Here is a 10,644-nt window from a genome sequence, read left to right on the forward strand (position 1 = left end):
GTAAGGGTGCAGGGGCAGGGTGACTGGGCAGAGAAAGAGTTTAGGTGCATATTTATCAAAGTAAGAAATCTCTGCATACATGTTCTGCAAAAATGTATACCACAAGAAATACTTTTGAGTTATAAATGTATGGCATTTGTGGAGAATGTTTCCCTTAAAGATAAATACTGTATATCTTGCATGGTAGTATTACTGTCTATGAAGAAATCTTTTTTTATTCAAAAATAAATGGAATTATATTAGAAAGAAGTAATTATGTGTTGACAGCATTCGCTTAAGGAAAACAAATGTAATAATAACATGAAAAGGTCAGACGAAGAGTTTCCCACTCATGCAAAATGCAAATGTAGAGAACGCATGTCCTTTAAGCTGGCCACACACGTGGCGATTTTTGATTGAACAAAAGATCGTTCCAACCCTCCACTGACGTTCAGGGCTGAATCGTCATATATGGAGGTAGAAACAATAGGATTTCTACCTCCTGCTGATTCAGCCCTAAACATAGATTTTGCTCGGGCACCTTCAATGGCGCCCGATCAAAATCTTTTAACCCACCCAATTGGCGAGTCGTCCGATATCTGCAGCCTCCTGCGATATCGTTCGCCTCGCCAAGTTGCTATACACGCACAGAATATCGTACAAAACGAGGTTTTATACGATATTATCGGTGCATGTATGGCCAGCTTAACTCTCTTACTTCACTTTCTAGTCTGGACAATATATGTTGGTTAAAACCTTGGAATTTGAATCCAGTTTCTCTGCAAGATGTACCCACTCACAAAGAGGAACTGATTGTTAAAGCTTTGCTTCATCTAAAGTGTTTATTGCTCTGGCCTTGATAGGTAAATGTTATGTTAAGGGATGTTTCAACACATTAATATCACAGTGACTCCAATGCGATGAGAAGAGTCTGTCCTTCATTATATTCCATCTGTTTGTAGCAAAAACACTTTGTTCTTTTATCATGCTAAACTCAGCTTCAGAGATGGAAATATGGGAGCTTCCAGGTGCAGATACTCATTTGCCATTTTCAGAACAAGTTTCTGAATGTCATGTTATTAAAGTTAGATTATATGCAATAATCAAAAGCCAGCTCCAGTTTGGGTTTGTTTTGATTTAAAAGTGAAATGATTGACAGCGCCTGTGCTGGTGCCCAGGGCCGGATTTCTCTTCTGGGCGCCCCGAAACCGCCCCTGTTGGTGTCCCCCCCCGTGCGCATGCGCAAACACGCGACCCCCCCCGTGCGCATGCGCAAACACGCGCCCCCCCAGTGCGCATGCGCGACAACACCCCCCTTCCCCCCCCACAGCCGCGAGTGCGCATGCGCTCCTTTAGACTCCCATACGGAGCAGTGGGGAGAGGTCCTGACTGCTCCATATGGGAGCCAAATTTAAAAATTTTCTTCTGTGGCCTCTCCACAAATCCACACGAGATTTTGATCAGATTTTATGGGTTAGATTTTATCTGATATTATCATGCAACACCAGGATCCTACAAAATCTGTTCACCACAGGCTGTAAAGTAAAGTTGGATCAGATAAAGTAAAGTATTTTGTTCCTGCATGTTTTGTTCAGCTTTTCAGCTTCTGCAGATCATATCAAGGCTCCAGAAACAGGCAGCACATTATTAACAACCTATATTACTCCCAGTGGTAAATACACAGATAAATATACTACATTGCAATTGTAATGAAAAAAAAGTCTGTCAGACGCCATCAGATTTTATCTCGTTGGATAAAGATGTGCTACATGCAGCGTTCCCTTCCAACAGGCATGTTGTGTCACATGGCTAGTCTCATGTAGTTTACACATCAGATTTTTGTATCAGTGCCATTATATTTTAACCCATGTGACTACAAGCATTCTGTAGATCCAACCCCATGGAGTTTTGCCCTTACTGCTGATGCCCAGTCTACATTACATTAGACACAAATACTATGTTTTTTTCCTAGAATACAAGTTGCTTGCAAAGCGTTTGTGAGCATTGATTTTAGCGCAAGTCCCATATCTTGCTCTGTACAGGACCCAGTACTCACTGGGACCAGAAGACACTTGTGTTTTGGTTTTTTACATTCTGCTTAGGACAAACATCCAGCAGGTTTATATTGCAGAATAGTTTATTAACTCACTCATTTTCTTGACTACAGCTCTTTTATTAAGAGTACCATTACATACAGGTGTCATTATTTAAAGGAAATCTATATCCCCAAACAATGTAGGTCTCTATAAAAATATGTTGTATAAACAAGCTCATATGTAAAACCCTGCTTCATATAAATAAACCATTTTCTTAAAAATACACTTTTTTAGTAGTATGGGCTATTGGGTACTCCTAAATAAAACATTAAGGGCCGCCTTCAGGGATCATAGGATTCACAGTGCATACAAACAAGCCAAGACACACACACATGCTAGGCCACATCAGCCAATTAATGGGCAGAGTTCTGTCTTTTGCTTCCACACTTCCTGTTACAGTTAGAGCTGCATTATTTCTGGCCATTTGATCTCTGAGGGAGCACACAGCCCATCACTAAATGGTGAGTCAAGGGAAAAGATGAAAAAAGGGCAATATTTACTGATATAGATATTCCAGTTTGGTGAGATTCTTTAATTCTTCATAAGTATTCATTATGGGGGTATAGTTTTCCTTTAAAGTACTGGCCCCACCCAACAAATCATGCCATCGATGAAAAGCTGTGCGTGTTACAAGTCCACAAAGCTCAATATAGACAAAATGCTCAATTCTTTATATGGAAATACCTTACATAGTTCCTGGTATCTGCCCATATGCAGCAGTTCCAATAACCTATTAACAGTATGTAATCCCAAGCAAAGGCGTGGAGGGACATTAACCAATGAAACAGAATGTGAATTCACAGAAAAGCAATAATATAGTTAATAAGTAACTATTAGTTGTGCTTTTTTATGAATAGTCAGTATCCCTGCTTTTCACCACATATGCATATCCATATGCAATGCCGACCTGCATGCAATAATCAATCCAAAAAATTCATTTTCTTCTATCTTTTCATTCAGCAACTAACCACATATATTTTCTCTGAACTTGTGAGGAAAATATACCAATAGACAAATGGATAAAGATAACAATGAATAAATCAATTTCTTGTCATATAGTAGTCACATAAGTTCATATCACCATTTGTGATCATACATGGAATGACGGAAGTCAGGAATGTGAAATAATGTAACAGACAGAGAACAGAAATGGAGAAAATAAGTAGAATTACATACAGATAGGGAAGAACTGACCTTTACGTTGCAAAGCCTTTTAGCTTCTAACTTTAAGTGTAATTGTGTGGCTTCTGCATTAAGTAGATTCCAAACACTTGCTGTTTGTCTTTCATTCATATTATCTAAGCAAAATGAACTTTGTTTTCTCACATGGAATTTGCTCTGTCAAGCATGAGGTTTTTTTTTTTTCTGCTTCAGTCACATATTTGTCCAGAAGGCATTTCCCTTGCTTTGCAGAAGTGCATGATACAAGCACAGATATATAGAACCTAATGTTAGATATGACCTGACTGGCCCTGTCTGCTCATTTTATCTTGAAATGATTTTAGGTTTTATGGCTTCCTTAATCCACTGTTATACTGGCACCTGCTGCTTCTCTGGGGGTTGATTTCTGCATAATAGAAAATAGCCATTGATTCCTGCAATTACCCTGTAACTTCCCCTTAAATGATATTTAATTTGTATCTTAAAATAAATTCATCCTTACTTTAAAATGCAAAGCCTTATCTGTAGCTATGTTAGGCACAGTTTCCTTTGGCAAATTCTGTTCTACCAATTTAGGAGAATTAAATCACTATAAACATATAATAGAGAAATAATCTGTCAAAATATTGCAGAACTCTGTCACTCGAGAACATTCCCATTATGATTAGGTAGGCATAAGCTATACATATGTTTACTATATTTTTTTGTGGTTCGTTCATTTAATGCTACCAGGAGACCTTCTGGAGAGGTCAAACAACACCAGTGGTCAGTACAACAAAAGAAATGGTCTGACTTTAAAGGGGTCTTTTATTAAGCTCATATTTTGTAAATTGTGTTTTACAAGCTAAAGTGTTCATTCCAAGATCAATCAAAGTAAATATGAAGTGTCTATATTTTAATTTATGGGGCCTTACTTGTATATATTTATTATTTCACATTAAGGGTCCCATTGGGACATTTGTATAAAAGGACATTCCATCAATGACCAGGCATTATATGGCTGCTATTTGCAGGGAGTTTGTGGCAGGATTCACAAAAGTGTTCAGCCCAACCAAATCCAAACCCTTAAATCAGTGGCTATCAAACTTTTTTCTAGTCCAATCTCCTCCTGAAGGTCCAGCCTTTGCTCAGGGCCCTGTTTAGTTAACGAAATGAGTATGTACTAGGTATATAGTAAAATATTAGTGTATCGGTCATTCATCATAAATCCGAAAATTTTGAAAAGCAAAAGAATACTCACCCACAATCTCACCCTAACTGACTTTCAACCTGGGCCTTCATGAAATTAAATGGCCATTCTACCCAATTCTCCCCAGAACTGGCCCTAAAGGGGTAGTTTACCTTCAAAATAACTTTTAGTATGTTACAAAATAAGAAATTTTTCTTGTTTTCATTTTTATAATTTTTGAATTATTTGCCTTCTTTTTCTTACTCTTGCCAGCCACTAAATGGAGGGGTCACTGACCCCGGAAGCCAAAATACTGTTGCTCAGTGAAGGTACAATGTACACTGTTTACATAGCAAATAATTCACTCTACCATTTAAAATGTTATTCTTGAACCAACAAATGTATTTTTTAGCTGTAATATTGGTGTGTAGGCAGCCATCTCAGTGCTTTGTGCCTGAGTCTGAGCTTTCAGACGGAGCCAGCGCTACACATTAGACCTGCTTTCAGGTAACCTATTGTTTCTCCTACTCCCATGTAACTGGAGGAGTCCCAAACCAGACTTGGGTTTCTTACTATTGAGTGCTGTTATGATATCTACTGGGAGCTGCTATCTTGCTACCTTCCCATTGTTCTACTGATCGGCTGCTGGGGGGTGATATCACTCCAACTTGCAGCTCAGCAGTAAAGTGTGACTGAAGTTTATCAGAGCACAGGTCACATGGCTGTGGCACTCTGGGAAACGAAGACTATGGCTAGCCCCATGTGAAATTTTAAAATTAAACTTGTGTTTTTGAAAAACGGACTTCAATGCAGGATTCTGGAGAAGCTCTATTAACTGATGGGTTTTGAAAAAAACATATTTTCCCATGATAGTCAAGTAAAATAAACTTAATGTACACTATAAAAATTATATAAATCTTATTTCCTTCAGTCTTGGAATTCACAATCACCGCAAGCAGATGGGCACCATACAAGGCAAGTATGTATCACTCCAAAATCTTATGTGCCAGAATGGGGGACCTCATGCCCATGCACTAGCTACACAGTTAGATGGTGAGGAGGGAGGGGGATGTGAGTTGTGCAGTGACATCTTGGAAAGTGCTGAAGAGTGCCGAGAGCAGGCAATATATGATTGACAGCTGTGATTTTTAAATAGCTTTTTAATGGGTATGGGTGTGTTAATAAAGAAAATGAATTTGGGTGTAATACTTAATTTTAAAAGGACTTTTATTATACAGCTTTTTATGTTGGGGTGACAGGTGACTTTTGTTATTGCTATGACAGTATCCCTTTAAACAGAGGTACTAAATTGAACAGTTAAAGGTTGAGCGCTATAGAAACTCTTCAAAAACTGAGGATAACCAAAAACAAAACTTACCAAACAAAGGAAGAAATCATTTCTGGGTAAGAGAGTAAATACCAGAGAGTTACGGAGGAACTATATGTAGGGACCCATAGGGTTAAATGGTCCCTATGGCTTTAAATCCTTACAGGTTCAGTTCCCTTAGTTGCTGGGCAGAAGGGAATGTATCTAAGTAAGTTCATTAACATATGTGTGCTATTGGCTAGCAAGTAGGGTGACCACTTCCTGCCTCACTTTGGTATAGTGCTGGGAAAGGAGTGGCATCTTCCTCTTTGCTTTCACCTGAGGAACAGAGTGGATGGCTGCTGTGAGCCTGGCGAACAGGCCCAGTTGAAGTCGGGGGAACAGGGACCTGTAAATGAGGCATTAGATAGTGGCAGGTGTAGCTCCCATTATAGTACACTCTAGAGTGTAAGGCAGTTAGGGTTGAGTTAGAAAGAGCAGTTCTGAGCTCCTACATAGGAAAGACAGTTTTGAAGGTATCTCACCCAGGCAACATTGCCTGTAGTGTAGGGATCCCAGTGAATAGGGAATCGGGATAGAGAATTCCCTGAGGGTATCCAGGCCACAATCCAGCCCAAGTCTGTCTGCAGGGGAGTGTTAGTCTGTTTTACACTCTATGGGGCTGATTTACTAATCCACGAATCCGAATCCCGAATGGGAAAAAATCGGATTGGAAACGAACATTTTGCGACTTTTTCGTATTTTTTGCGATTTTTTCGTCATCATCACCGCGAATTGTCGCAACTTTTTCATAGCCATTATGACTTTCGTGAATTGTCGCGACTTTTTCATAGCCATTACACCTTTCGTGAATTGTCGCGACTTTTGCATAGTCATTACGACTTTTGCGAATTGTTGCAAATTTCGTGTTGAGCGCTCGAAAAATTCGCGAAAAAGTCACAAAATACCAATCATTACGAAAAAAACGCATTCGGACGCTTTTCAGACGTGCGTGGATTAGTAAATGTGCCCCTATATGTGGTATGGCATGTACCACTGGCCTCTGAAGCTGTATTGTGAGTAACCCTGTGGATGTTTAATAAACACTTGTTATTTTGTTGTTTGCAAGAACCTCCGGCGCCCTCTGTTTTTATTTTTCTGCATAGCAGCAAGAGAGGTGTAGTTGCACAACACCCTCACCTTCCTCTTCCACTTAGCGAAGGCCCATTCTGGGTGAGAGAGTACAGTGTAACCCATGTTCTACTGGTACTAGTCCAGGAAGGCAGCTATTGAGCTGAAATAGAGGTTACATATATATTGGCAGGGAGCTGAAGTGTAAATTATATACCTCATTAATAAGGGTATTAAGACAGTGGTTTGAATCCTATCGGAGCCACTGGTTTTTAAATAAGGGCAGAACAATGCCTTGTTACCAAATAATCTTTTACATGGAATCTCATGTACCTCTAAGGGCTCTGGCACACGGGGGAGATTAGTCGCCCGCGATTTAACTCCCTGTTCGCGGGCGACTAATCTCCCCGAGTTGCCTACCCCTGCCATCCCACCGGCGACTTACATGTTCGCCGGTGGGATGGCAGGGGGAAGGCAACTCAGGGAGATTAGTCGCCCGCGAGCAGGGAGTTTTGCCGCGGGCGACTAATCTCCCCGTGTACCAGAGCCCTAAGACTAACTTGATCTTTACACAAGATCCTAGCAAATTTATAGTATTTAAAGTTCAATACTATTTATTGCAGTTTATGTTATTGTTCAGAACTATCATCTTGTTGTTTGTACAGCTATATTCATTGTTGGTTCTTTTCATTGTTTTAGATTACCCTCTTGCACTCTGTGCTTCTAATCTTAATTACTCACATTTGTTTGGTTTTCATGCTGGTAACTGTTGCCAAGTAACCTATCCGCTACATTTGGACTATTTTGCCGTATGGTAATATATATTACATAATATGTTTTATTTTGTATTTAAGGAGACATCTCCTTTCATTTAAAATCTGAAACGGGAGCAAAAATTTTTTTTTAAAACAGGAACATACACACAAACGTACTGTGTACTGACACCGAACCATGTATGAATGGTTATGTATAAACTGCTCCCTGAGTACATTTGTAAAATATATTTTGCTTGTAAGATTTCAAACATTTTAAGCTGGTTAAAATGGAATAGTAATTGAGGACAGAAGAAACTACTGTTTGCTAATTATGCCTATTTCACAACATGGTCCTCCCTTACATGAGCAAGAATGTTAGCAGGGCAAAAGCAAGGGCACATCTTAACCAAATAAGCACCAGAGGACTGTGCAGAAAAAAAGCCTATATTTTAAAGGCAAAGCAAAACAAATAAATCTGTATGACAGAATGACTTAGTGGTGCACATTTCATGAATATACAGTAAGTCCTAACACAGCTCAGGCTTAGCCAGGACAATTCACAATATACAGAAACTAGGCAAGCACCTTTGCATCAAGGTTTCCTATAGTTTGGGATTCTCATTAATGATATTATGTCTCTGACTCATAGGAACCATTTCCCAGACCCACATGCAACCCATCCCTCATCTTGTTTAATGTGAAGTTATGGATTGGGTACTTAAAGCCCCTTTGTTTATTCTAGTGGGTAAAGGAGCTCAGATTTTCTGGAAAGAATTCAGATACCTAAATGTACTAGTAGTCGGCATAGTAAATTCCAGTTGGGGGGAGCGGCACGCCTCCCACATCGCCACTGGGTGAGAAATTTGACTGATTCCTTCCCACCCAGTCTCTAGTGTAAGAGAAGGGGGGTGCGAGTGAAGGACCTAGGGGTGCAAAATCTTAAACCTGGCCCTAGGCCCAGCAAGGCTTGACAAAGGATCATATTACTTTGCAAAGTACAAAACTTACATAACCCTACCATATAATAGAGATGGTTTGATTTAAACAAGTGCTGTACAATATTGTTGTTTAGATCCTGCCCCCCTCCTAACAGTCAGGAAAGGGTTATCGCAAGTTAGCATATTTATCAGGGCATTTTTTATTGTGCCAATTTATGAGAATTGAAACAATAAAAATGTTTTTAAAGCAATGCAAACCTATGGGAAAAATGTATTCTACATCACTACAAATCAATAGTAGCAGGGAAAATGATCTGTAAATCTGTTTATTGTAAAAAATAAATAAAAAAATGTAGAATGATTTTGTTTACAATTTAGTTTGAGAGTATGATACTTGTTGTAGACAGAAAAGTAACTAAAAGTAACTAAAACCCAGTCAGGCAACTTTATTTTTGCGAAAGCTTCAAAAATGCAGAAGGGAGGAAGGAAGAGTAATGGAAAGTGGTTACAGAGCCCATAGTAGCTAGCAAGTAGAACTGCTGTGTAACAGCTAAAAGAACTGGCTTCCAAGGTCAAATAATCGAAAAAACTGAATATAGGAGGTAATTAAAAAGGAAAGAATATAAGGGAAAGACAGAGACCATTTAAAGGCAGGATGAATGGGAAACACTTTAACAAAGAAATGGGAAACTGGAAATGGCAAAGTGTGGCTGTGTGTTCAATCCCTGTTTTCTTTCAAACTTTTTTTTTCTTCCTAAAAAACTTTTTTAAACGGACCTAGTTTTTCTTTTTTTTTTTTATGTTGATAATATTATAAGAGCCAAAATCAAGCATGGTTTGGCCCAGTCTGCTCATTCTCTTGCTAGTGCTAGGTACCGTACAGAGCAAATTAGACACAACTAATTCAAAAACACGGCTACAATACTGAAAATAATGTTATGTCCAATATATACGATATATCTAAAAATATCTAAAAACAAAAATTGACAAATCAGATTTATTTAACAAAACGACATGCACAAGATTAATATTTTCTTGGGGGGGTAGCGAAACCCCCATACACACAAAAAAAGATTTGCACCTATAACTACCCCATTTAGATTGTAAGCTCTACAGGGCAGGGACCTCTTCCTCTTGTGTCTCTTATTACATGTTCCATGTAATAATTACTATGTAAATTTATGTGATTGTGTAATTTTATTTATTTATTCATTCTAATATTTGTTCACCTGTTTCTTCTATTACCCTACTGTAAACATGCACATCACTGTGTAAACAGCAGCACTATATAAATATACATGAATACATTTTTGGCGTTAAGGTCCCTGAAATACATCTGAACATTTGGCAAGTATTACAACTTATCTACATTTTAAAGGGAAAAAAACCCCCTGAATCATAAGATAAATTATTCTGAAATAGAAATAAATAAAGGCTCAGGCAGTAATTAAAGGGATATAATGCATGTCCTACCTATACTCTACTTAGAATAGAATAATTTACAGGAATAAAAAAAGAAAAAACAAATATAAAAAAAGTAACATTTTTATTTTAAGCATAAGGTTTCGTACAAATAATGTGCTTTAAAATGAACGTATACATTTACAAAACCCTTCAACAAGTAAGCACTCTGTTATTTTACTTTCACTAAGTTATTGCATTAAGGACAAAACCCTAGGAAAGTATCAATATGTAATGTGAAAGGACCAAAAAATGACTTACTGTTTAAGTCGCCTATCAGTCAGCCTGTAGTTAAAGGACACTAAAACATATTTAAAGCACCCGTCTTTTTCTAAACAGGAAAAGCAGCTATCGGGGAGCTCTGTTGAGTTATATTATAGAGCATCAGGTATAGAAGGAAAAACAGAGCTCAGGGCAAGAGAGCTACTGTAATCCTGTTATTTGTCTTCTGGGGATTAACTAGCCATAAAGCTGATAAGGGAGGGAGGGTTACTTACAGTTCTTGTGAATCTTTTTATCTCTCCTGTAGCTCTCTTGTCAGATCTGATGCACTGCTTAGGCTGCTCACACTATATAACCAGAGTATCCACTCCCCACTGGCCAATCAGAGTCCCTTGCATGTCATTCAGCTATCAGCGACAGCATCTTC

The 10,644-nt window shown here is 38.5% G+C and overlaps 1 protein-coding gene across 2 annotated transcripts in view; it reads right to left on the reverse strand.

Moving 5' to 3' along the window:
- Positions 1-10,626, reverse strand: part of ddc (dopa decarboxylase) — a 41,389-nt gene extending 30,763 nt beyond the window's left edge. Inside the window, exon 1 of one of the 2 annotated variants that reach the window (XM_012964605.3) lies at positions 10,493-10,626. The gene's annotated coding sequence lies outside the window, so the exon portion shown is untranslated. Of the gene's footprint in view, positions 1-3,269; positions 3,363-10,492 lie in introns of those variants that run through there. The other variant, NM_001011289.1, reaches the window with a different exon arrangement.
- Between the last annotated feature and the right edge of the window lie 18 nt (positions 10,627-10,644).

The sequence above is a fragment of the Xenopus tropicalis genome, chromosome 6 (assembly GCF_000004195.4).
Source record: "Xenopus tropicalis strain Nigerian chromosome 6, UCB_Xtro_10.0, whole genome shotgun sequence".
Lineage (NCBI taxonomy): Eukaryota > Metazoa > Chordata > Amphibia > Anura > Pipidae > Xenopus > Xenopus tropicalis.